The 23,424-nt window shown below is 35.5% G+C and overlaps 1 pseudogene; it reads left to right on the top strand.

Annotated features, from left to right (window-relative positions):
• The first annotated feature begins 6,370 nt into the window (after window positions 1-6,370).
• On the top strand, window positions 6,371-6,482 carry LOC112303135 (U2 spliceosomal RNA; annotated as a pseudogene).
• The last annotated feature ends 16,942 nt before the right edge of the window (window positions 6,483-23,424 follow it).

Below are 23,424 nucleotides of genomic sequence, written 5' to 3'. Positions count from 1 at the left end.
TATCAAATTTCAACTATAGAAGTGGAAAACGTCATTTGGCAAGACATAGGGGCAACATGAATCATGATAACACTATGTCATAATTCTACACTCTACATTGAACTTAATTTTTTTCTATTTTTTAAAAAAATTTTATTGTACTTTTCCATTACTATTTATCCCCTTTATGCCCCTCTCTCCCCCCATAATCACCACACTGCTGTCCATGTCCATGAGTCCTTTTTCCTTTTTTCTCTGTCCCTCTACCCTCTAACCTCCCCGCTCCTTAGCTGTCTTCCTGCTCTCTACCTATGAGTCTGTCCTTATTTTGCTTGTTACTTCAGTTTCTTCATTAGATTCCACAAAAGAGTGAAATCATGTGGTATTTGTTTTTCTCTGACTAGCTTATTTCACTTGGCATGATGTTTTTTCAGTCCATCCATACTGTTGAAAAGGCTAAAATTTTCTTCTTTTTCCAACTGAGTAGTATTCCATTGTGTCAATATCCCATAGTTGTTTTTATCCACTCATCTACTGAGGGACACTTAATTTTGATTGGAACTTAAAATATAGATATAGAAAAAGTAGAATTACAGTTATGAGTATGTGAAACAGAGAGTTTATTCTTGAATTATTATTAATTACTGTATTATTTTCCACACAAACAACTGTAACCTATCTTTGTTCTACCCTGTATTGTCCTGGCTACTGATCACCATTCTAACCAAGATTTCTTGATATAACTATCTTTTCTATAGATGATGTTTTGTAGAGATTCTAAATCAATAATTTTAGAACACTAAAATTGACTTCTGGACAAGATGGAGGCATAGGTAGATACACTTTGCCTCCTCACACAACCAAAAGAAGGAAAACCACAAATTTAAAAACAAAAAACAACCAGAACTGCCAGAATATCAAACTGTATGGAAGTCTGATGACCAAGGAGTAAAGAAAAAACAGTCATTCAGACTGGTGGGAGGGGTAGAGATCAGCAGCGTGTGCAGAAAAGATCCACAGGAAGGTGGCAGCTGGTGGACTGGGTGGTCCCATATCTGCATGCAGATAATCCAGGAAGAACAAATGGGGAGTGAGACAGACCACACAATCCAGGGTTCCAGCATGGGAAAAGAAAGCCTCAAAACCTCTGGCTGTAAAAACCAGTGGGAGTTGTAGAGGCAGGAGAAACCTCCAGTCCCACAGGAGAGTGCACTGGAGAGACCCACAGGGTCCTGGAACATATACAAACCCACCAACCAGGGAATCAGCACCAGAAATGCCCAATTTGTTTGTCCATAGCTGGGAAAGTGACTGAAAGCCAGCTGAGAGCCAAGCAAGCAGCATTGTTCCCTCTCTGACACCTCCCTCACATGCAGTAAGACTCTGCCATTACAATGTGACAGGTGAGCCCCCCCCCCAAAAAAAAGGCCCAAATGAAAGAACAGATCAAATCTCTAGAAAAAATACAACTAAGTGATGAGGAGATAGCCAATCTATCAGATGCACAGTTCAAAACACTAGTAATCAGGATACTCACAGAAATGGTTGAGTATGGTCACAAAATAGAGGAAAAAGTGAAGGCTATGCAAAGCGAAATAAAGAAAAAAATATACAGGGAACCAATAGGGAAGTGAAGGAAACTGGGACTTAAATCAACTATTTGGAGCAGAAAGAAGAAATAAGCATTTGATTAAAACAGAATGAAGAAACAAGAATTCGAAAAAATGAGGAGAGGCTAGGGAACCTCCAGGACAACTTTAACTTTCCAACGTCCTAATCCTAAGGGTGCCAGAAGGAGAATAAGAAGAGCAAGAAATTGAAAACTTATTTGAAAAAAATAATGAAGAAGAACTTCCCCAATCTGGCCAAGGAAATAGACTTCTAGGAAGTTCAGGAAGCTCAGAGAGTCCCAAAGAAGTTGGACCCAAGGAGAACACACCAAGGCACATCATAATTACATTACCCAAGATTAAAGAGAAGGAGAGAATCTTAAAAGCCACAAGAGGAAAAGAGACAGATATCTACAAAGAAGTTACCATAACACCATCAGCTTATTTCTCAAAAGAGACCTTGCAGACAAGAAGGGGCTGGAAAGAAGTATTCAAAGTTATGAAAAGCAAGGACCTACATCCAAGATTACTCTAACCACCAAAGCTATCATTTAGAATGGAAGAGCAGGTAAAGTACTTCCCAGATAAGGTCAAATTAAAGGAGTTCATCATCACCAAGCCCTTATTATATGAAATGTTAAAGGGACTTATCTAATAAAAAGAAGATCAAAACTATGAACAGTAAAATGACAATAAACTCACAACTATCAACAACAGAACCTAAAAACAAAACAAACTAAGCAAACTAGAACAATAATAGAATCACAGAAATGGAGATCACATGGAGGGTTATCAGTGGGGAGGTGGAGAGGGGAGAATAGGGGAAAAGGTACAGGGAATAAGAAGCATAAATGGTAGGTAAAAAATTCACAGGGGGAGGTTAAGAATAGTATAGGAAATGGAGGAGTCAAAGAACTTATATGTGTGACCCACGGACATGAACGAAGGTGGGGGAATGTTGCTAGGAGAGGGAGTGCAGGTCACAGGGGAGTAAAGAGGAGAAAAAATGGAACTATTTGTAATAGCATAATCAATAAAATATACTTTAAAAACACCAAAATCTCATGTAGAATGGTGGAGAAGATAATGTCGAGAATAATTATGAAAAAATGTCATCTTAATGGTATTATTTTTGGAATAAAACATCTGTCCTAATGTGCCACTTAATAAAAAGGAATATATTGCCTTTATATTGATCAGGGTTGGCTCTTTCTACAAACTGCCAAAAGCAATACATTAAAGCCCAAAATCAATAAAACATTTACCGTATTCTTCAGACAATAAGATGCATCTAGGTTTTAGAGGAAGAAAATAGGGGAAAAAAACCCACTCCACCACCGCTCCCCCTGCCCCAGTGAGCCAGGCAAGCTACACTCAGACTATAAGACCCACCCTTATTTTCCTACCAAATTTTTGGTGGGAAAGTGCATCTTATTGTCCAAAAAATATGGTAACATTAGTATTGCCTGTTTGGAATTCAGCATGATATATTCATTGATTTGAGTTGACCTTAGAACATTGACTATGATGAATATGACAAATAATTTTGTCTCATCCAGATCTTTGAGTACTTCACTTGGGATTTTAAATACTAATATATCAAACATCCCTAAGTCCTCATCCCCAACCATAATAAATAAAGTGAATATGAATTAAGCATTTTAAGTAGTTTGAATTTATCTACATATATATTGAAACAATGTAAGTGAATATCAAAGACTAGAAATTCTCCAAATCTCAAATTTAAGAAACAAAATGAACATGTATCTAGAAATCTCTCTCTTATAGTACAAAGAAGAAAAAATAGCCTGTCCTTTCAAAGCAATTTAAACAATGTACCCATAGATGCAATTGGCAATACCATCTTAACGCAGTCAAAAAGTAATGGTTAGTATTACAAACTAGAAATTATAGATCTTTATCCATTATCTAAATAAACAGGTAGTCCATGTTTATGAATTTGAAGACTCAATATTGCTATAGTAATAATTATTTGCAACTTGGTTTATGGATTGAATGCAACCATAACCAAAATCCCAAAAACCTATTTGTAAAAATTGACAAACTAATTCGAAAGTTTATATGATAAGGTAAAAGAACTATATAGCAAACATAATACTGAAGAAAATAAAAGTTAGATGACTCAGAATACCTAATTTGAAGACGTTTCTAAAGCTACAGTAGTCAGAAATATGGAATATTGGTGAGACTACAAATACAGATCAACACAACAGAATAGAAAGCTTGGAAACTGATTCACACAAATATAGTCAACTGATATTTGACAGACCAGCAAAGACAAATCAATGGAGACAAGATAGTCTATTCAACAAATTGTGTTGGAAAAATTGTGAAATATTAACCTAAATACAGACCTTATATCTTACAGAAATCTTAGCTCAAAATGAAATATGGGAATTAAAATATTAATGCAAATGTATAAAACTTTTTGGAAAAAAGATAAAAATTGACATGACCTTGGATTTGTTAATGACATTTTATTTTATTTATTTATTTTTTATTTTTATTCAGTTACAATTGTCTGCATTTTCTACCCATCCCTCCACCCCACCCCAGCCAATCCCACCTCCCTCCCCCACCTCTACCCTCCCCCTTGATTTTGTCCTTGTGTCCTTTATAGTAGGTCCTGTACACCCCTCTCCCCACTATCCCCTCCCCACTCCCCTCTGGCTATTGTTACATTGTTCTTAGTTTCAATGTCTCTGGCAAACAAAATATAACCAGTGGTAATGATATTTTAAATAAAATACTATTAGCATGATCCATAAAAGAAAAACAATGGTAACTTGGGAATTATTAAAATTAAGAACTTTTACTCTGTGAAGGACACAAATAAGAGAATTTTTAAAAATGGGAGGAAATATTTCAAAATGTATGTCCAAAAATAGCTTTTCTCCAAAATATACAATAGGTAAATGGATATAAGCTGTGGTACATTCTTATAATAAGGTATTATTCAATAATAAAAAGAAATAAGCTAGTCACCCACAAAAAAGATAGGGAGGAACCTAAATGCACATTGCTAAAGGAAAGAAACCAGTATAAAAAGCTCACAGACTGTATAATTTCAATTATTTTGTATTCTGGAAGAGGTAAAATTATAGAAAGAGTAAATAAATCAGTATTTGACAGCATTCTGGCAGAACTGCAGGCAGTGGAAGGTTGAATATGTACTACAGCAGGGTAATTTATTTTTTAAGGTGATGAAATAATTCTGTTTGATACCATAATGGTGACTACAAGCCATTAAACATTTGTCAAAACCCATAGGAGTTTACGGCACACAGTAAATCTTATCGTATGCATATTAAACAATATTTTATAGGTCAGAGGATCCCTGGATGAAAGGCAGAATGTGACAAACAATCTAAGTGTATTCCAAACGTGTGCATCAATGTGAAGGGGGCAGGGTGGTCATATGTTGACTTAAGTAACTTTGGAAATGAGTGATTCTGTAAGACAAAGAACAGATGAAATCGTATAAAGCACAACACTTTAGTTGACAATGTTTGTTGCTATGGGGATAACAGGCTAATGATTTCAAAATCATTACAACTGTGTACTGTGTAATTGAACAATCAAGTCAATGGTAGAAGCCAGTTATCACACATTGTGCTGGAAGACTACAGATAAGCCAGGTAAGTGGTATAGAGTTAGCAATATACAGTAATGGATTAGTGTAGGAGACATCACTAAGGACTCATTTTAGCTTAACAGAGATCCAGATGTGTACATATAGAGATGTCAATAGATATCCGTAAGCACACGGGTTAACACACACACATGTGTCTCCTCACTCTGTCAGCTGAGAGGACATGGAATAATGACCCAGAAGTGATGACCTGGTGCCACAATACCGGTTTATAATACCATTCTCCAACTAAAAAAATGTTTACTTAGAAAAATAGCTTGTTCTAGGACTTGGGAAATAGTATACAAGATTAACCTTGAGTGTCTTGTAATTCCAAAAAGCAAGAAAATACTAAAAACAAAAAAAAAACTAAAGCAACCTAAAGATGGAAGTTTATTCTGGATACAGGAGACAATTGAATGAACTTCAGTGGAACAATATGAACAAAAAAGAAACAAACACGTAAAGCTCTATTGGATTATAATAATCTAAAGGATAAACAAATATCCATGAATCTATACTAACATAAATAAATGCTGGTATAAATTATAAATGGGCAGAATAAACACATATCCCTTGCAGAACTCCAAGTAAAAGTTTTAGATATTTCACCTTAAAAGAGGTTGAACATACTTCTCACTGCTAAATTATGGCTGGGCACAATGACTATATTTCAAAGAATACAGTAATAGAGAAAGAGAAAGTAAGAGTAACTTTATGCTTGAAGAACTTGAGAAATACAATTTTAAGTCAGGTGATCAAGATTAACATTAACAGTAATAAATCATATTGATAGTATGCATCCTTGGTATGATGTAATAAGAATGGCACTTTACCCTTGTGGTTGTCCTCCCCAAAACATATTACCACAGTTTAGTCATAAAAATCATCAGACCAATCTCATTTAAGTGCCATTCTACAAAATACTGGACCAGTATTCTTCAAAACGATCAAGGTCATCAAAAACCAAGGAAAATCTTAGAAACCATCATAGTCTACAGAAGCTTAAGTACTCATGATGATTAAATATAATGTTATCCTGAATGGGATTGTAAAATAGAAAAAGGATATTAGGGTTAACCTAAGAAAATCTGAATAATTTATGGACTTAGTTAACAATGACATATCAATCACTTCTCAGCCTTTTGGCTAAGGTCAGGTGTAGTATTTGCTCTAATCATCTTAACAGTAAGATATCAGAATTTTTTCACTAATTTTGACATATATTTGTCACAATTTATATATTACCACCATATAAAATGGTAATAATAGAAATTATGTGTGGGGTATACAGGAACACTATATACTATCTTTGCAATAATTTTGTATTCCCAAAACTACTCTACAATAAAAAAAATGTTTATTTATATCTCTTAAATGATGATGTATTTTTAAGTAGTGATGACTAAGTGTCATCACATAACAAGAATAGAGCCTTCAAAGTGGAGAGAATCAGAGAAAGGTGCTGGTGTAATCTGATTACATTGTGAAAGTCCTATTTGTTATTTCAGTGGTTTAAACTTTCCAGGCTTTCCATAAAATATGTGCATGAACTTAAAACATTTAATCAAGTATGACGGGAAAAAGTTCAAAGATAAATTTTGTTTTTTGTACGTATGTATGCATGTACTATTTATTTATTTATTTATTTATTTATTTATTTATTTATTTATGAGAGGCATGGAATACAGTAGGGCCTTCAAATAAGTAGGGTTTTTCAAAAAAGTTGGAACAGAAGATGAGTTACATCTCCATTATTAATTGCTTTTTGTTTAATCAACTACTTTCATTTATATTAAAAAGTAAATACTTTCTGTGGCCACTCACCTTTTCTCCTATTTTCTTCTAAAAACACATTTTCTTTCTCCCATATTTTCTTGGACACACACACAAAAAATCTTTTTTTTTCCTTACATCTTTTTTTTTCCTTACACCTTTTTTTTTTCCTTACACTTACAACCTAAACTCTTATTTGGGGTAATATAAAAAGAAGTCTAGCCCTGGGTGGGTAGCTCAGTTGGTGAGAGTGTGGTCCTGATTTGCCAAGGTTGGAGATTCCATCCCTGATCAGGGCACATACCAGAATCAACTAATAAATAAATAAGGGGAACACAAAAATTGATGTCTCTCTCTCTCTGTCTCTCTCTCTATCTCCCCTCACTAAAAACCAATCAATTAAAAAATAAAGGAGACTAAGAAGTGTCATGTAGTTTATTTTATTATGTGTATAGGACAATGGTGCTAATTCCACAGGTGCAATAGTGATTATGAGCCAGGTAAGGTAGTATGTTCAATGTTGAGATGGGTTTAGATTGAAGCTGCCTCCAGAATAAATGCCTGACCCTAGGATAAAAAGTACATGTGTTTAATTTAATAGGTTCAAGAAGAAGAAACCTGTTTGCAACTGACTGCAATGAGAATATAGTAAAGGGCACCATAAAAACTGTCATTGTAAATTTCTCTATTTTTCAGACTGTGAAGTAATAGACAAAAGTGACCATCTTACAGAAGACCCGAAGTGTCACCCAGAGAGAATAATTGAGAAGTGAGAACACTTGAAGGAAGGAATGGAACAAGGAGGAAAAGAGATTTAGAGAACCAGAACCCTTCCTGGAATGGAAATGGATATCATCCAAACGTGAGTGGCAGTCAATCAGGGGCACTTGAAGATGTTTGAGGTTTATGAAAAAGTGGGCCATACATGTGAAAGTAGGACATAGGAACTCACTATGAGGGAGAATGCTGTGGGAAGGTAAGGTCCTTCAGGGATTTTCCTCTGGACTCTCACTTTACAAGACTTTTCCCAAGTGGCTACTTCACTTTCCGAATTCTTCAAAAACAACTTCATGTTTATTTGCAAAGTCTGGTGTGATAGTTCTCAAAAAGCTAGAGAAAAGTTCAGTCAAAATTTGCCTGCTATATTTCCTTAGGTGAGCCTATAGCGATGGAGATCAATCTTCTGAAACTATAGTCTTGGGTTTTAGGTGATAAAAGGAAGTGAGCTCAAGAGAGACTTAAAACTCAACATTCTGATTACTAGTATAATAAAATATATGAGAAGTAGATTCTGTGTTATAAATATTATAATAGTGATAAATTACATAATTAGCATGGTTACTCTAATATAATTCTATCATGTCACTTGATCTCTTTGAGGATATAACCACTGTCCTTAAAGGCTTGCAAGCTAGTGAAGGAGTACTGTGTAACTACCTAAGGTGATAGCAATAAATATTTGAAAGTTTTAAAAAGAAGAATGAATAATGCAAAAAATGGTTAAATGTTAATTGTGTGGCAGTGAAGGAAGCAATATATAAATTCACTGAAAAGGAAGAAAAGAAGGGCTGATATAATCAGAGAGGACTTGATAGAAAAGGTGACACTTGAATTTGGCCTTAAATTCATTGTACCCACTAGGAGCTTGTGTCTTTTTCATCCAACCTCAGCAAAGTTCACATTCAATCTTTCTATAATGAGAGTTCACAGACATGACGTCTGTTAGCAGTTACATCTCACTCATGAAAGTTTGACCCATTTTGCCACATGGATTAGGCATCACGTTGATCTGCTATGAATTAGGTCAGTATAACCTCTTCCCCCCTCCCTCCCTCTTGATTGTACAATTGTCTGCACTTTGCCCTTTCAGGGTCTAGGTAACCATTTCAGCTTATCTTTCCTGGATTCCTTAAACTGAAAAGCACCAGGTTTTTTATAATAAGCACTTACATTAGAGAAAATGCGCTCTCCAAAAATATAAGTGCTACTACTCTAAGTACCTGAGGTAAAAGAACAATCGTGAAATTTAATAAAGAAGAAATGAAATGTTCGGCTGGAGACCAAAATTGCTTTACGGCAATACAATAAAATAAAACACAAACCAGTTGCTCTCTGCACCGGAGTATTAGTCACACACAGAAAAATAGGAAGTAGCCCTCAGGGTTGCTTGACCAAAAAATATATCTGTGATGAGAGTCGCATTTCTTTCCTTTTAACCTCTGAGGAACTATGGGGAAAAGTAAAAAAGACTCACATTCAAGCAAATGGCAAAAATACCTTCTGTTCTATTCTTCTGCCATTTTTCTCATATTTTATTGTGCTAAAATGGTACTAAATTGAATAGAATGTCTACCCTCTTTATTTCCTTAGATAATGATGCCAGCAAGGGGAAGAAATTGGCATTATCCTTTAGAAACGACACAAATGATTTCCCTTGAAAAAAACTCAGTAAAAAATGGAATATTTTACCTCAAATTCCTACTTGGTACCTAGTGAAATGCTTGGCTTATTATAGCACGCAAGAACTTTTGTTGAATAAACAGACAGAAGATGTAGAGAGAGATTACAGTCTGAATAGCAGATGAAGAAGACTCATGGAAGAGTTTTCTCGAATCCGTTTGCTCAAGGAAGCACACTAACTTTACTCAGATGTGTGTCTATTCAGGATGGCTTAAGAAGAGAGCTGACAGAAAATCATTCCATGTCCTTTCTCTGTCTAGTCTACATGTATAGTTCTTCAAAATTAACATAATATTTCTTCATCTTAGACCAGATCTTTTAACTGTTTTTGTTTTGCTAGAAAGGCAGAGGAGAAAACCTGGTGGGAAAAAAAAATGAACTATATGTTTCTCATTATGACTCATGTTTATTGACACCAAAAAATCTTGGGTTCTCTCTTAATGAATCACACATATATTTGTCTATCGTTCTATTCCTATATACATAAGAGATCACTCTTGAACAGAATTTATATAGGCCTTAGCATTTTATCTTTTTTTGCAATATTTTCCCTTTTATCTTTTTCAGCCTCTAATTAAATCTCACATCCTTTTAAGATCAGGTAATATTCACGTAATGTGCGATCTCTTGCACAAGCCTTTATGCTAGTATTTTACAAATAATCTACCAAATAATGGCCAAGTATTTAAATTGAAGGTAGCAAATATCCCTCAGTCTTTATTATACATGTTACACAGAGTCCCTCAGTAATTGGACGAATGTCACCTAGGAGTCATTTTGGGAAAGAAGGGATGAGCAAGTGGAAAGCAGTGGAAATACTGCATTCCCACCATTCTGAAACTGTCCTTTCATTCCCCTCTCTAAGGTTTCAGAAGAAAGTGTCATTATTAAACAAAAACTGAAAACTACTGTTTTCTATAACTTACTAAATCGATGGGTAAGAGACCTGTTCCTATGAAAACACTCACTTAAATTGTAATACGAGTCTTTTTTAGGCAATGGCCCCATTACACTCCAGCTCAACCATTTGTGATTGACGTGATAGAGATTTGGAGTAAACACAAAATTTAAGGCCAGTCAGGAGAATATTTTGAGGCAGGATCAACAGCATCAAACCAACAGCATCCCCAAGAAAGACTAGTCATACAGTCCTTCATTTATTGCACACTAGGGAAGAAGAACTACCTGAAACATCCATCCTGCACCTAGTACCTGAGGCAGAGAAGAGGGAAAGTCTCTCCCTGGTTGTTTTCCTAGCCTGATCTCATCCAGCCCTTAGGGAAACATAAGAGTCAAACTTGGCAAATCGTTAGATTCACCTGCTCCAAAGCACTTTGCTATTTTCTGCTCTTAAATTCAGTTTGGTTTCCTTCCTGATAGTCTGATTTTCATGTAATTTCAAATCTTTCTTTTTCTCTTTAATAGCTAATCCATGTATCCTGTCAGTTTCCATGAGGCAAGCAGACACCTGTGGGCTTCTCTGCTTCCTCAATTCTTTCTGCAGTTGAAAAGTTTCTTTCACTAGCCTGTGAAAGTCAGCCAGGACCCAGAGGTTTCCATAAACATTTCCGTTAATCTTCTAAATTCCTACTTGATATCTAGTGAAATGCCTGGCTCATTATATAGCATGCAAAAGCTTTTGTTGAATAAACAGAAGATATTTATGTAGAGAGAGATTACAATCTGAGTAGCAGATGAAGAGGAATCATAGACAACTTTTCTTGAATCTGTTTGCTCAAATATTGGTATTTTTCTCAGTCCTTCAGACTGGATGACTGCCTCAATTTACTATTACAGGAGCAGCCACCTTAGTTTCCTCCAAGTAGAGAACAAGTAAATATCTATCTATTTATAAAATGAGTTTTAAAAGATCACACCTATTCTTTCTCCCATTTAACCAAAAAGGTAAAATATGTTGCTTTTCTGTCTTGGTAGCATCACCCGCCCTGTCCTTAGTGTTTGCTTAGTACTAGAAAATTCACTGCAGACAGAAATGTTAGCTTTCCTTCTGAGACAGATGGAAGAGGAAACAAAAAGAAGAAAGGACATTCACAATGGGACGAGGAGCAGCGTTAGATTTATAAAATAATAATGATATGAAAGAATGAGTGGCAAGACATGAAACAGAAAAAGAAGTACAGAAAGAGAGTTAGGAGTGATTTAAAAAACCTCTATGCATTGTATGAAGATAGAAAACAACATTGATTTAGGATTTTTTTCTCTGTCAAACACAGAGCCAGAAATTATTTAAATCGATAATGATACTTTTTTCCTCATTTAACAGGAATGATTAATCAAACAAAAAGAAAGAAACTATGCCATAAGGATTACTTCTCTTTGGGCTTTTCCTCTGTTTCATGGTCTCTGTCATCTAAAGGAAGGAAAAAACCTGGAATTTCTTTCTCTCTTTGAAGTAAATTCTCAGCCAAAAGGGCATTCAGAATTTTGACCTTAGAAATAGGAAATAACTTCATTTTTTGTCATTTTTGTCTTTTCTCCAAAAGCCATCTGCTGAAGAACTAGGAAGCACCAATGTTGCAGATGAAGTTGAAAGCCGTCTCCTGCAGAGTTCCCTCTTGTCAGGGAGTGGGCATCGTGAGGACAGAAAGTGATCTTCTTGTTCTATTCTGACTTTCGACTGACTGGATGAGGCCTGTCCACATTAGGGAGAGAAATCTGACTCAATTTCTACCAATTCAAATGTTAATCTCATCCAAACCCATCCTCACAGAAACACCCAGAATAATGTTTGACAAAATATTTGAGTACCTTATGGCCCACCCAAGGTGACACATAAAAAAGCAATCACTAGTCTGCTCCTCAGGTTGGGCCCATACACATCTCCTTAAACTATACTGCATCTCCAAATAAAGATGATAACAATAAAATAGGTGTATTCTTCCATCTAATATGGTACAACTATCCTGTGTTGTACCAAAAACGTACGCATCCTTTTTACAGAAGTGGATGCGAAGTAGTTGAGTGATTTTTGTTCTTCTCTCTGATATTCCGTAACTTAAACATTGTGATATAAAATCAACACTTCTTATGTAAGGTGCAACAACTTATCCTTCGCTTCTATTAGATGCTGGAGTGCTGCTGTGCACGGCCAATTTTATGGCTAGTGGGTCATTCAAGAGTCAGTTTATGACAGGCATAACTTGGTTGACATGGTAAAGTGTGGAGTTTTAACCAGAGCCCAACATCAGCCCAAAAGAAACAAACAAACAAAAAAGAGTAGTTGTCTACAGAGAATAATAGGGTATTACTCGGAAATGTTAACTGTGTGCTGTGCTTCAACTATGGAGACCTGCCAAGGGCTCCAAACAGCATCCCTCTCTGGTGTTGTCACTTTATGCAGCATTGACTCTACTGGATCATATGGCCCATGTGGCAGAGCAGCCAGGAGCCTGGATTAGTTGCAGAGCCTTCTCTTACTCTAGGACACACTCAACACATAGATTTTTGGGTCATGCGGTACATGGGCTGGAATAGCACACCCAGATGAGGAATATGTTACCTCCAAAATGCAAAGAAGCCCACTCTATATTGTGCCTCTTATTTGGTTGTATGAGGGGTCAGATGCAAAGACTAATCCTTCATTTTATTTTATTTTTTATTCATTTTTATTGGTATTATTTTTATTAATAATTTAAAATGAATAGAAAGGACAAAACAAAATGAGAACATAAATAAGATAATGGTAGAACACAATTGTTGGCATATGATAAGTGATAATTTTTAATTTACATATTTTATTGTTTATTCTATTACAGTTTCCCAATTTTTCCCCCTTTGCCCCTCTCCACTTTGCCTGCCCACCACTCCCACAGTCAATGCCCACACCATTGTCCAAGTCCATGAGTCATTCATATTTGTTCTTTGACTAACTTCACCTTCATTCCACTGGTCCTCACCTTCCCACTGCTCCCCTCTTACAGCTGTCAGTCTGTTTCATGTTTGTATGTCTCTGGTTCTACTTTGCTTATTAGTTTATTTTGTTCATTGGAAAACATAGGCAGTAAAATTTCAAATATCTCGCATAGCAATATTTTTGTTGATGTTTCTCTTAGGGCAAGGGAATACTTTTGATTAAATAAAAATACAAAGCATAAACACAACATGATATACACCTATGCATCCAAATCCAGACTTAATAAAAGGTAGCATGATGCCACAAGATTTTCTTTCTCTATAGAATTAAAAAATGTATTTAAATGTCTTGATTTTCTATTATTAGTATATTTTTCTCTACCAAACACCAGAGTATAATTTTTATGAAACCAGTGACCTTGATTTCTCATTTTTCAATACATAACACTTACAAGAGTTCCTAGCACATCACTTATTTGATATTTACCCAATAAAGATTAAATAAGTAAATGAAACTATGCTTTTGTTCATTAGTCAGTATTTTTACCTTGGATAATAGTCAAAATCACTCACCCATCAAAATTTATTTTATCATTTATGTTTCAAAAGATACCAACACTATTCAATTTGTAATATAAATTCCAAGTAATGAGGACTACAAATAACCAAAATAATTGGAAAATAGCCTTCCACAAGAATAAGTTAAAGGAAATGAACTATAAGGTTGAATAATTAAAATAAAAATCTTACCTGTTCAATTTTATTCACTCTTGATATTCAATATAATTATAAGAACTAATCTTAAGTATAAAATCTCTTCCCTGGGATAATTAAATATAAACTCTTGCTTAAGTGCACTTTCTACCTTATTATATTTTTATTCCTCATTCTCCAAAGCTTTTCTTATTAATTTTTTAAAGATTATCAAGGAAAATAATTTAATAATTGGCTTGTCAGCTTGGAGTGCTATGACAAAATACCAAAGGCTAGGTGACTTAGGGACAACAGGTATGCTATGCGGAAGGAAGGGAGCCTATACTAGAAGTATATTATATGTAAATGCATGGATAGATGGGTGGGCGCATGGATGGCTGGATGGTTAGATAGATTGATTGGAGATAGAGAGATGATAGATGTCAAATAGATGGGTGATAGATAAATGGATAAATTAATTAGAAAATTTAAAGACCTATAGGTCTTTTTTTAGGATTACTGAAATTATTTTTTTTTATTTAATTGTTGTTCAAGTACAGTTGTTTCCATTTTATCCCCACAAATCCCCCCACCCCAGCCATCCCCACTTCCTACCCTTGATCCTACCCCTGTTTGGTTTTGACCCTGTGTCCTTTGTACATGTTCCTGAAAACCCTTTCCCCTTTTCCCCCATTATCCCCTCCCACCTCCCCTCTGGTTACTGCCAGTTTGTTCTTAATTTCATGATCTCTGGTTACATTTTGCTTGCTTGTTTGTTTTGTTAATTAGGTTCCACTTATAGGTGAGATCATATGGTATTTGTCTTTTACCACCTGGCTTATTTCACTTAGCATAATGCTCTCCAGATCCATCCATGCTGTCACAAAGGGAAGGAGCTCTTTCTTTCTTTCTATTAGGTAGTATTCCATCATGTAAATATACCATAGTTTATTGATCCACTCATTTAGTGATGGGCACTTAGGTCGCTTCCAGCAATTGACTATTGTAAAGTGTGCTGCTATGAACATTGGGGTGCATAGGATCTTTTGAATTGGAGTTTCAGGATTCTTAGGGTATGATCTCTGCACAGCTAAAGAAAACAGCATTAAAATGAAAAGAGAACCAACAGTATGGGAAAACATATTTGCCAATGATACCTTGGACAAGAGTTTGATGTCCAAAATTTCTAAAGAACTCACATGACTCCACTCTAGGAAGACAAAAAAACCAATTAAAAAAATGGGCAAAGGACCTAAACAGACACTTCTCCAAGGAGGACATACAAACGGTCAAGAGACGTGAAAAGATACTTGGCATCACTAGCCATCAGAAAGATGCAAATTAAAACCACAATGAGGCACCACGTCACACCAGTGAGAATGACCATCATAAACAAATCAACAAACAACAAGTGTTGGAGAGGATGTGGAGGAAAGGGAACCCTCGTGCACTGTTGGTGGGAATGCAGACTGCTGCAGACACTATGGAAAACAGTATGGAATTTCCTCAGAAAACTAAAAATGAATCTGCCTTTTGCCCTGGCAATTCCATTGAAATTAATTTTAATACAAAATTTAGAACCAAATTCCTGATTTTAAAAGTCACTTACTGTGACATTTTTCTCTTACTGAAATTGTGTTAATTATGCCACCCACTGCATACACTTTTATGGCCATTTGTCTCATTTCATTTTAAATTTTCAAATATTGTTCTTTTATACAAATGTAGAATATTTATGTTTCTGAACTAAAATATACTAAACAAGGAATGTGCAAAGCAGTTTAATTTCTATCTCTGTCCCCTCTCATCCTCTATACACTTATCTCAAAGAAGAAAGTACTATTATTCTTTAGATGAGAAAAATGAGAATGATGGGTATTTTACATGCTTAAGTTCACCCAGATATAGTAACAGAAAGAACTAGGGTTGGAAATTGGTTTTCCAGAAACCTACAGAAGACAGAATTGTTTCTATCTTTTTGTTTTTTAATTGAATATTTTGAGTGACATTGGTTAACAAAACCATACAGGTTTTAAGTGTACAACTGAAAAAAGCATCATCTTCATACTGCACTGGGCACCTATTGCCCAAAGTAAACTTGTTTTTCGGCCTCATTTATCCTTCTTTGCCATCTTCCACCTCTCCCCCTACCATACTGTTGATTGTGTCTATGTGATTTTCCCCCCTGTGGTTTATGTGCTCCCTCTTGTCCCAGTTGAACCTTGCATGCTGCTGACCCATTCATGGGTAGAGTTACTGTCAGGCTGGCTGACTATAAGGATATATCTTGTTCACCATGTATGAGCCTCTGTTTAGGGGCTGCCCCCCCCGCAAGGCAGAGTAGTTTCTAGCAGGGTCTGGTGCTTCTTGGAGTCCCCGTTTGGTGTGTCATTTGTGTGACTATTTGGGTCAAGTTATCGTGAGGTTTGAAGCCTATCACTGGTTGTGTTTGTTCTGGATCCACTGACATGGGGTTCTGGTGCAGGTCAATGTCAGATGTTGTGTGGAACTGGCCTTGAGCTACCTGCCTGATGCTACCATGCTATTCACTGATAGTGGCTGCATCTACTGGGCCTGGGTGTGGTAGGAGGGGAAAGCTGTGTACAAGGGGTAGCTTCTTGTAGTTCTGAGCTGGGGACAAATCAATAAAAGGTCCAAGGCTATCTGAGTTCAGCATCTACCTATTGGCTACTCTGCAACTTCCTGAGGTTGTCTGGATTTCTTTCAGAGCCTTTTGAAAAATAATTGTAGAGTGGGGCCCAGCTGGTGGTGCCCCACTGTCCAATTCCACATGGAAGAAGCTGGGTGCCATGGGACAACTGGGGATTAGGAGCGTGAAAGTAGTTAGTCCCCTACTTGGGAACAATATGAGAAGATGGGGCTATTAGTTCCCTACTTGGGGGCTGCATGGTCATTCACACAATGGGAGCAATTCGGCCCGCACTTCAGAGCTATACTATTCACCCTCTGCTAGTTGCCTACTCTATCTCCCCAAGAACAGTGCACCACTGGTTCAGGCTGGGTTAAGCCAGTTGTCACCCCTGCAGGAACAAGATCAACATGGTGGGGCCACAGTGATTTGGTGTACAGATCAGGAGAGTCTTCTGCTGGGGGTGATGGTAGCTGAGCCTGAAGAGGGCAGGTGAGCTCCATGCCTCTCCCCAGCTCCCTGGACCAGAGCCTCTCAGGCAGATGCTCTCTGAAGGTCTCAGCTCTTAGTTGTCTTTTCATCCCTTGCAGAACTGAGCTTAGTAGGGCAGGGCCACCAGGACTTGGGAAGGTAGGACAAACCATCTCCCGCTGGGGAAGGTATTAGCCAAGCATGCATATGGGGGGAAGATTTGTCCCCGTTCCAAAGCCTCAAAGTTTAGTGTCTATCTGAGTGTCTACCTATAGTTTCTACAGAGAAAGGGCGCACAAAAGATCCTTAGCAGTATCTCCAGTATTGGGAAGACCAGGTGAGTGCACCTCCCAGGCTGGTGTTGTAAGTATAGAAGTATTTGACTTGGGAAGATGGAGCATGAGGTTGATGTGGGATATTGACACAGGACTGAGCCCTCAAAATCTAACCTTCCAGATTTGGGACCACTCCACTCATATCTTCTCTTTATGACTCCCATATGCCCTGAATCACCTTTCTTCTACCAGAGCCTTGGGTTAGTGCTGACAACAAGCTCTCGTGCGTTGGGTTTTTAGTAGAGCACCTGGGATTCTAGCAGACTCCCTCCTCTTCCTGGCAAACAGAGTACCCCAGATTTTCACTTCCAGATGCTATGCAGGCTCCTTTTCCTAGTCCTGGTGCTCTGGGTTGAGACCCACACTCCTCTGGGGGACTTTTACTGTAAGATATTTAAAATATGCATTGTGAGTGGATTTCCCTTTTTGGGTTAATCAACACATTAATCACTCCATCACTTCACATCTCTCTCTCTCTCTCTCTCTGAGAACATTTATGTTCTAATCTTTTAACAAATTTCTATTATATAATACGGTGTTAACTATAGTCACCATGGGGTGCATTAGAGCCAAAGAAATTACTAGTCTTATAACTGAAATTTCGTACTGTTTTAACAATTGCTTCTTATCTTCTCCATTTCCCAGCCCCTGGCAACCTCCTTCTACTCTCTGTATGAGCTTAGCATTTTTTTTTATTCTAAATATAAGTGCTACCATGCACTACTTGCTTTTGTTCTCTGATTTATTTTACTCAGCATAAAGATCCCTGCCCCCAGTTCCTCCATGTTGTCACAAATGAGAGGCTTTTCTTTTCTATAAAGGCTGAATAATATTCCATTGTGTGTGTGTATATACGTGCACGTGTGTGTATATATACACACATACATACATGCATGTATTCATGTGTGTATATACTCATATGTATATGTACATATGAATATATGTATGATATTTTCTTTATTAATTTACCTGTTGTCACTGTACACTTTTATTGTTTTTGTACCTTGGTTATTGTGAATAGTGCTGTATGAACAAAGTACAGACATCTCTTGAGATAATGAGTTTGTTTCCTTTAGATATACAGCAAAAGTGGAATTGCTGGATTCTATAATAGTTCAATTTTTAATTTTTTAAACAACCAGCATACAGCTCTCCATAATGGCTGTACAATTTGACATTCCCCAGAACAACGTATATGTTGCCTTTCCTCCACATCTTTGCCCAAACTGTTTATCTCTTGTCTTTTTAGTAGTAGCCATCCTAACAGGTGTGAGGTGATATCTCATGTTGATTTTGATTTGAATTATCTTGATTATTAGTGATGCTGAACGCCTTTTCACATACCTGTTGGTCACTTGTATGTCTTCTTGGGAAATGTTCAATCAGGTAATTTGTTCATGTTTTGATTCATTTTCTTTCTATTGAGTTGTATAAATTCCTTGTATGTTTTACATTAACTCATCAGATATGTGGTTTGCAAATCTTTTCTCTCATTCCATAGGCTGCCTTTTCTTTCTTTCTTTCTTTTCTTCTGTACAGAGCTTTTCAATTTGATGAAGTCTCACTTGTTTATATTTGTTTTTGTCACCTCTATTTTTGGTGTCAAATCCCCAAAAATATTGTAAAGGCCAATCTCAAGGAGCTTGTCTTTTATCTTCTTTTCTAGGAATTTTATATTTCTGGTTATACATTCAAGTCTTCAAAACTTTATGAGTTGATTTTTCTATATGATGTAAATGAGGGTCTAGTTTGTTTCACTATTTTGTGTGTTCCTATCTAGTTTTCCCAGCATTTATGAAAAAGATTACCTGTCCCTACTGTAAACTCTTTTCTTCATTAAAAATTGACAGTACATGGATGGGCTTCTTTCTGGGTTCTCAATTCTGTTTCACTGGTCCATGTGTCAGTTTTTATGACACTACCACATTGTTTTAATTATTATAATTTGATAATATAGTTTGAAATCAAGGAATGTGACACCTTCTGCTTTGTTCTTCTTTCTCAAGATTGCTTTGGTTTTTGTGGTTCCATACAAATTTTAATATGATTTTGTCTATTCTGTAAATATGACATTGGAATTTTGATAGGGATTACATTCAATCTGTTGCTTTGGGTAGTATGAACATGTTAATAATACTAGTTTTTCCAGTTTATTAACACAGTATTTTTCCATTAATTTGTGTCTTTTACAATTTAATCAATGTTATCTAGTTTCAGTGTACGGAACTTTTACCTCTTTAGTTCAATTTATTCCTAAGTATGTATTTTATTCTTTTTGATGCTACTGTAAATGGGATTATTTCTAAATTGTTGGTATATAGAAATGCAACTGATATTTTTTGTATTAATTTTGTATTCTGAAACTTAAATTTTTATGTTTTAACAGGTGTGTGTGTGTGTGGAGTCTTTAGGGTTTTCTACATATAATATTATGTTATTTGCAAAGAGAGATGATTTTACTTCTTCCTTTTCAATTTAGATATTTGTTACTTATTTATTTTCTTTCTAAGGGCTCTGGCTCCTAGTGCTGTGTGCAATAAAAGATCATTAAAAGAAGCCAACATGGGCTCCCTGTTCTAAGTTACCGATCTTAGAGGAAAAGCTTTCATCTTCATAAAGTACAATGTCAACTCTGGGTACATCATATATGGTCTTTATTACATTGAGGTATATTTTCTCTACACCCAGTTTGTTGAGAGTTTTTCTCATGAATAGGTGTTAAATTTTTTCAAATGCTTTTTCTGCATCTATTGAGGTGATGATATAATCTTTATACTTATTTTGTTAATAGGGTGTATTATATTGATTGATTTGTGGATATTGAATCATCTTTGAGTTTTTGGAATAAATATCATATAATCATGGTGTACAATCTTTCTACTGTATTATTTATTCAGTCTGCTAATATTTTGTTGAGGATTTTTGGCATCTATGTTCATCAGGAATATTTGCCTGCAATTATTGTTTATTTTAATGTTCTTATAACATTGGTATTAGGGTAACACTGGCATCATAAGTTTGAAAATATTTCTATCTCTTATATTTTTGGAAGAGATTGGAAAAGAGATCGACATTAATTATTTTTAAATATTAGTAGAATTCATCAGTGAAGCTATCTGCCCCTGGACTTTTCTTTGTTAAGAAGTTTTTTATTACTGATTCAACCTCCTTACTAGTAATTGGTTTGTTCAGATTTTCTACTTCAAGGTTTCAGTTTAATTAAATTGTATGTTTCTAGGTATTTATGTATAACTTCTATGTTGTCTAATTTTGGCATATAATTGTCCATAGTAGTCTGTTATGATTCTTTGTATTTTTCTGATATCAGTTGTAATGTTTCCTCTTTCACCTATTTAATTTGTTTCAGTCTTCTCTTTTTTCCCTCGTTAGACTACGTCTAGCTAAAAGTTTGTCTGTTTAAATTTTCCAAATAACCGTCTCTTAATTTTACTGATCTTTTCTATTGTCGTTTTGGTCTCTATTCAATTTATTCCCATTCTGAGCTTTGTTATTTTCTTTCTCCTAATAACTTGGGGCTTACTAATTCTTTTTTTTTCTTCTACTTCTCTGAGGTATAATGTTAGAATATTTAAGATTTTTAAAAACTAAATGTAGGCATCTATCGCCATAAATTTCCCTGATGCAACTATATTTGCTGCATCCCATAAGGTTTCATATGTTGTGCTTCCATTTTTATTTGTATCAAGATGTCGTTGATTTTTTCTTTTATTCATAGGTTCTTCAGGACCATGTTGTTTAATATGGAACATATTTATGAGTGTTCCATTTTTCTTGGAATTGCTTTCTAATGTTATATATTTGTGTTTGGAAAGGTGCTTTATATGATTGCAATTTTCTTACATTTATTGATGTGTTTTGTTGTCATAGATATGCTCTATATTGGAGAATATTCCATGTGCTCTTGAGAAGAATGTGTATTCTGCTGCTATTGGATAAAATGCTCAGAATATGTCTTTTATGTCTCTCTTATTTAATGAGTAATTTAAGTCCAACAAATCTTTCTTGATTTTCTGTTTAAATGACCTATCCATTGTTGAAAGTAGATATTGAAGTTCTCTGCTGTTATTGTGTTGCTGTATCTCCCTTTAGATCTGTTAATATTTGCTTTATATATTTAGGTGCTCTTATGTTGCATTCATAAGCATATACAAGTGTTATTTCTTGATGAATTTACCCCTTTGTCACTACAGGCATATCTCCAGAGATATTGTGAGCTCAGTTTCAGACCAATGCACTGAAATGATTATTACAATGAAGTGAGTGACACAAATCTTTTTTGTTTTCCCAATGCACATAAAGGCTTTTTTAAAAAAGATTTTATTTATTTAATTTTAGAGAGAGGGAAGAGGGGGAGAAAGAGAGGGAGGGAGACATAGACGTGAGAGGAAAACATCAATCAGTTGCCTCTTGTACATGCCCTCACTGGAGCTGAACATGCAGTTCAGACATGTGCCTTGATGGGAATCTGTCTGTCTTTCAGTTTGTGGAACAATGCCCAGCAAACTGGGCCACACCGGTCATGGCTAAAGGTTTTGGTTATACTATACTCTAGTCTATTAAATGTACAATACTGTATTATTTCTTTTTTAAAAGTGTAGATACCTTAATTAAAAATACATTGTTGCTAAAAACTGCTAACCATTACCTGAGCTTTCAGTGGGGTACAATCTTTTGGCTGAGGAGTATATTACCTTCAATTTGTAAAAAGGACAATCTCTGTGAAACACAAGCGATAAAGTGAAGCACAATAAAATGAGGTATGCCTGCATATAATGACCTTCTTGGTTTCTTGTAGCAGTCTTTGTCTTAAATATAAGTGTAGCAACCCTTGCTTTTTTTGGTTTTCATTTGCTTGGAATATTCTTTTTCTTCCTTTCACTTTTTGTTTATGTGTATTCTCAAAGCTCAAGTGAGTCTCTTGTAGTCAGCATATAGTGGGTCTTTTTCAAAAAAATAACTCAGCCACTTCATCTTTTGATTAGAAAATTTAGTCCATTTACATTTATTTTTTATTTATTTTTATTTATTCATTTTAGAGAAAGAAGAAGAAGGAGAAGAAAGAGAGAGAGAGACATACATCAGTGGTTTGTTGTTTCACTTACCCATACAGTTACTGGTTGTTTCTCGTTTATGCCCCGATCCAAGACAGAACCTGCAGCCTTGCTGTATCAGGACGAAGATCGAGCCGAGTGAGATACCCAGCCAGGACCAGTCCATTCAAATTGAAAGTTATCGACACATATGGATCTACTCCTGTCATTTAGATCTTTATTTTTTTGGCTGTTTTGTAACTCTTCTGTTTCTTTGGGTCACTGTTGTTCTCTTCCTTTGTTATTTAATGATTTACTGTAGTGATGTGCTTGGATTCCTTTATGGTTTGTGTATCTGCCAAAGGTTTTGCTTTATGATTTCCATGATGCCGACATAAAACATCTATATTTGTAACAGTCCATTTAAACTGAAAATAACCTAGAATATACATAAAAGTTCTCCCAACACATTTTTGATATCATAAATTACATGTTTTATATTATATATTTATTAACAAGCTATTATAACAATACTTATTTTTAATACTTTTGTCTTTTAATCTACATGCTGGAGTTATAAATACTTTACTCATGATTACAACATTCAAGTATTCTGAATTTTTATATTTACTTATAGCAGTGAATTGTATACTTTCATCTATTTTCATGTCACTAGTTAATGCCTTTTATTTGAGCTTGAAGATCTTGCTTTAACAATTTTTTGTAAGGTCAGTATAATGATGATGTAGTCCTTCAGGTTTTATGTGTCTGGGGAACTCCTTAGCTCTTCTTAAAATTTGAAGGACACCTTTTCCCAATAGAAAAGTTTTACTCTTTTAGCACTTTTAATATATTGGCCCAGTCCATTTAGGCA

The sequence above is a fragment of the Desmodus rotundus genome, chromosome 5 (genome assembly GCF_022682495.2).
Source record: "Desmodus rotundus isolate HL8 chromosome 5, HLdesRot8A.1, whole genome shotgun sequence".
Classification (NCBI taxonomy): Eukaryota; Metazoa; Chordata; class Mammalia; order Chiroptera; family Phyllostomidae; genus Desmodus; species Desmodus rotundus.
Note: the sequence above shows the minus strand (reverse complement) of the source record. Positions and strands in the feature narration are given on the sequence as shown.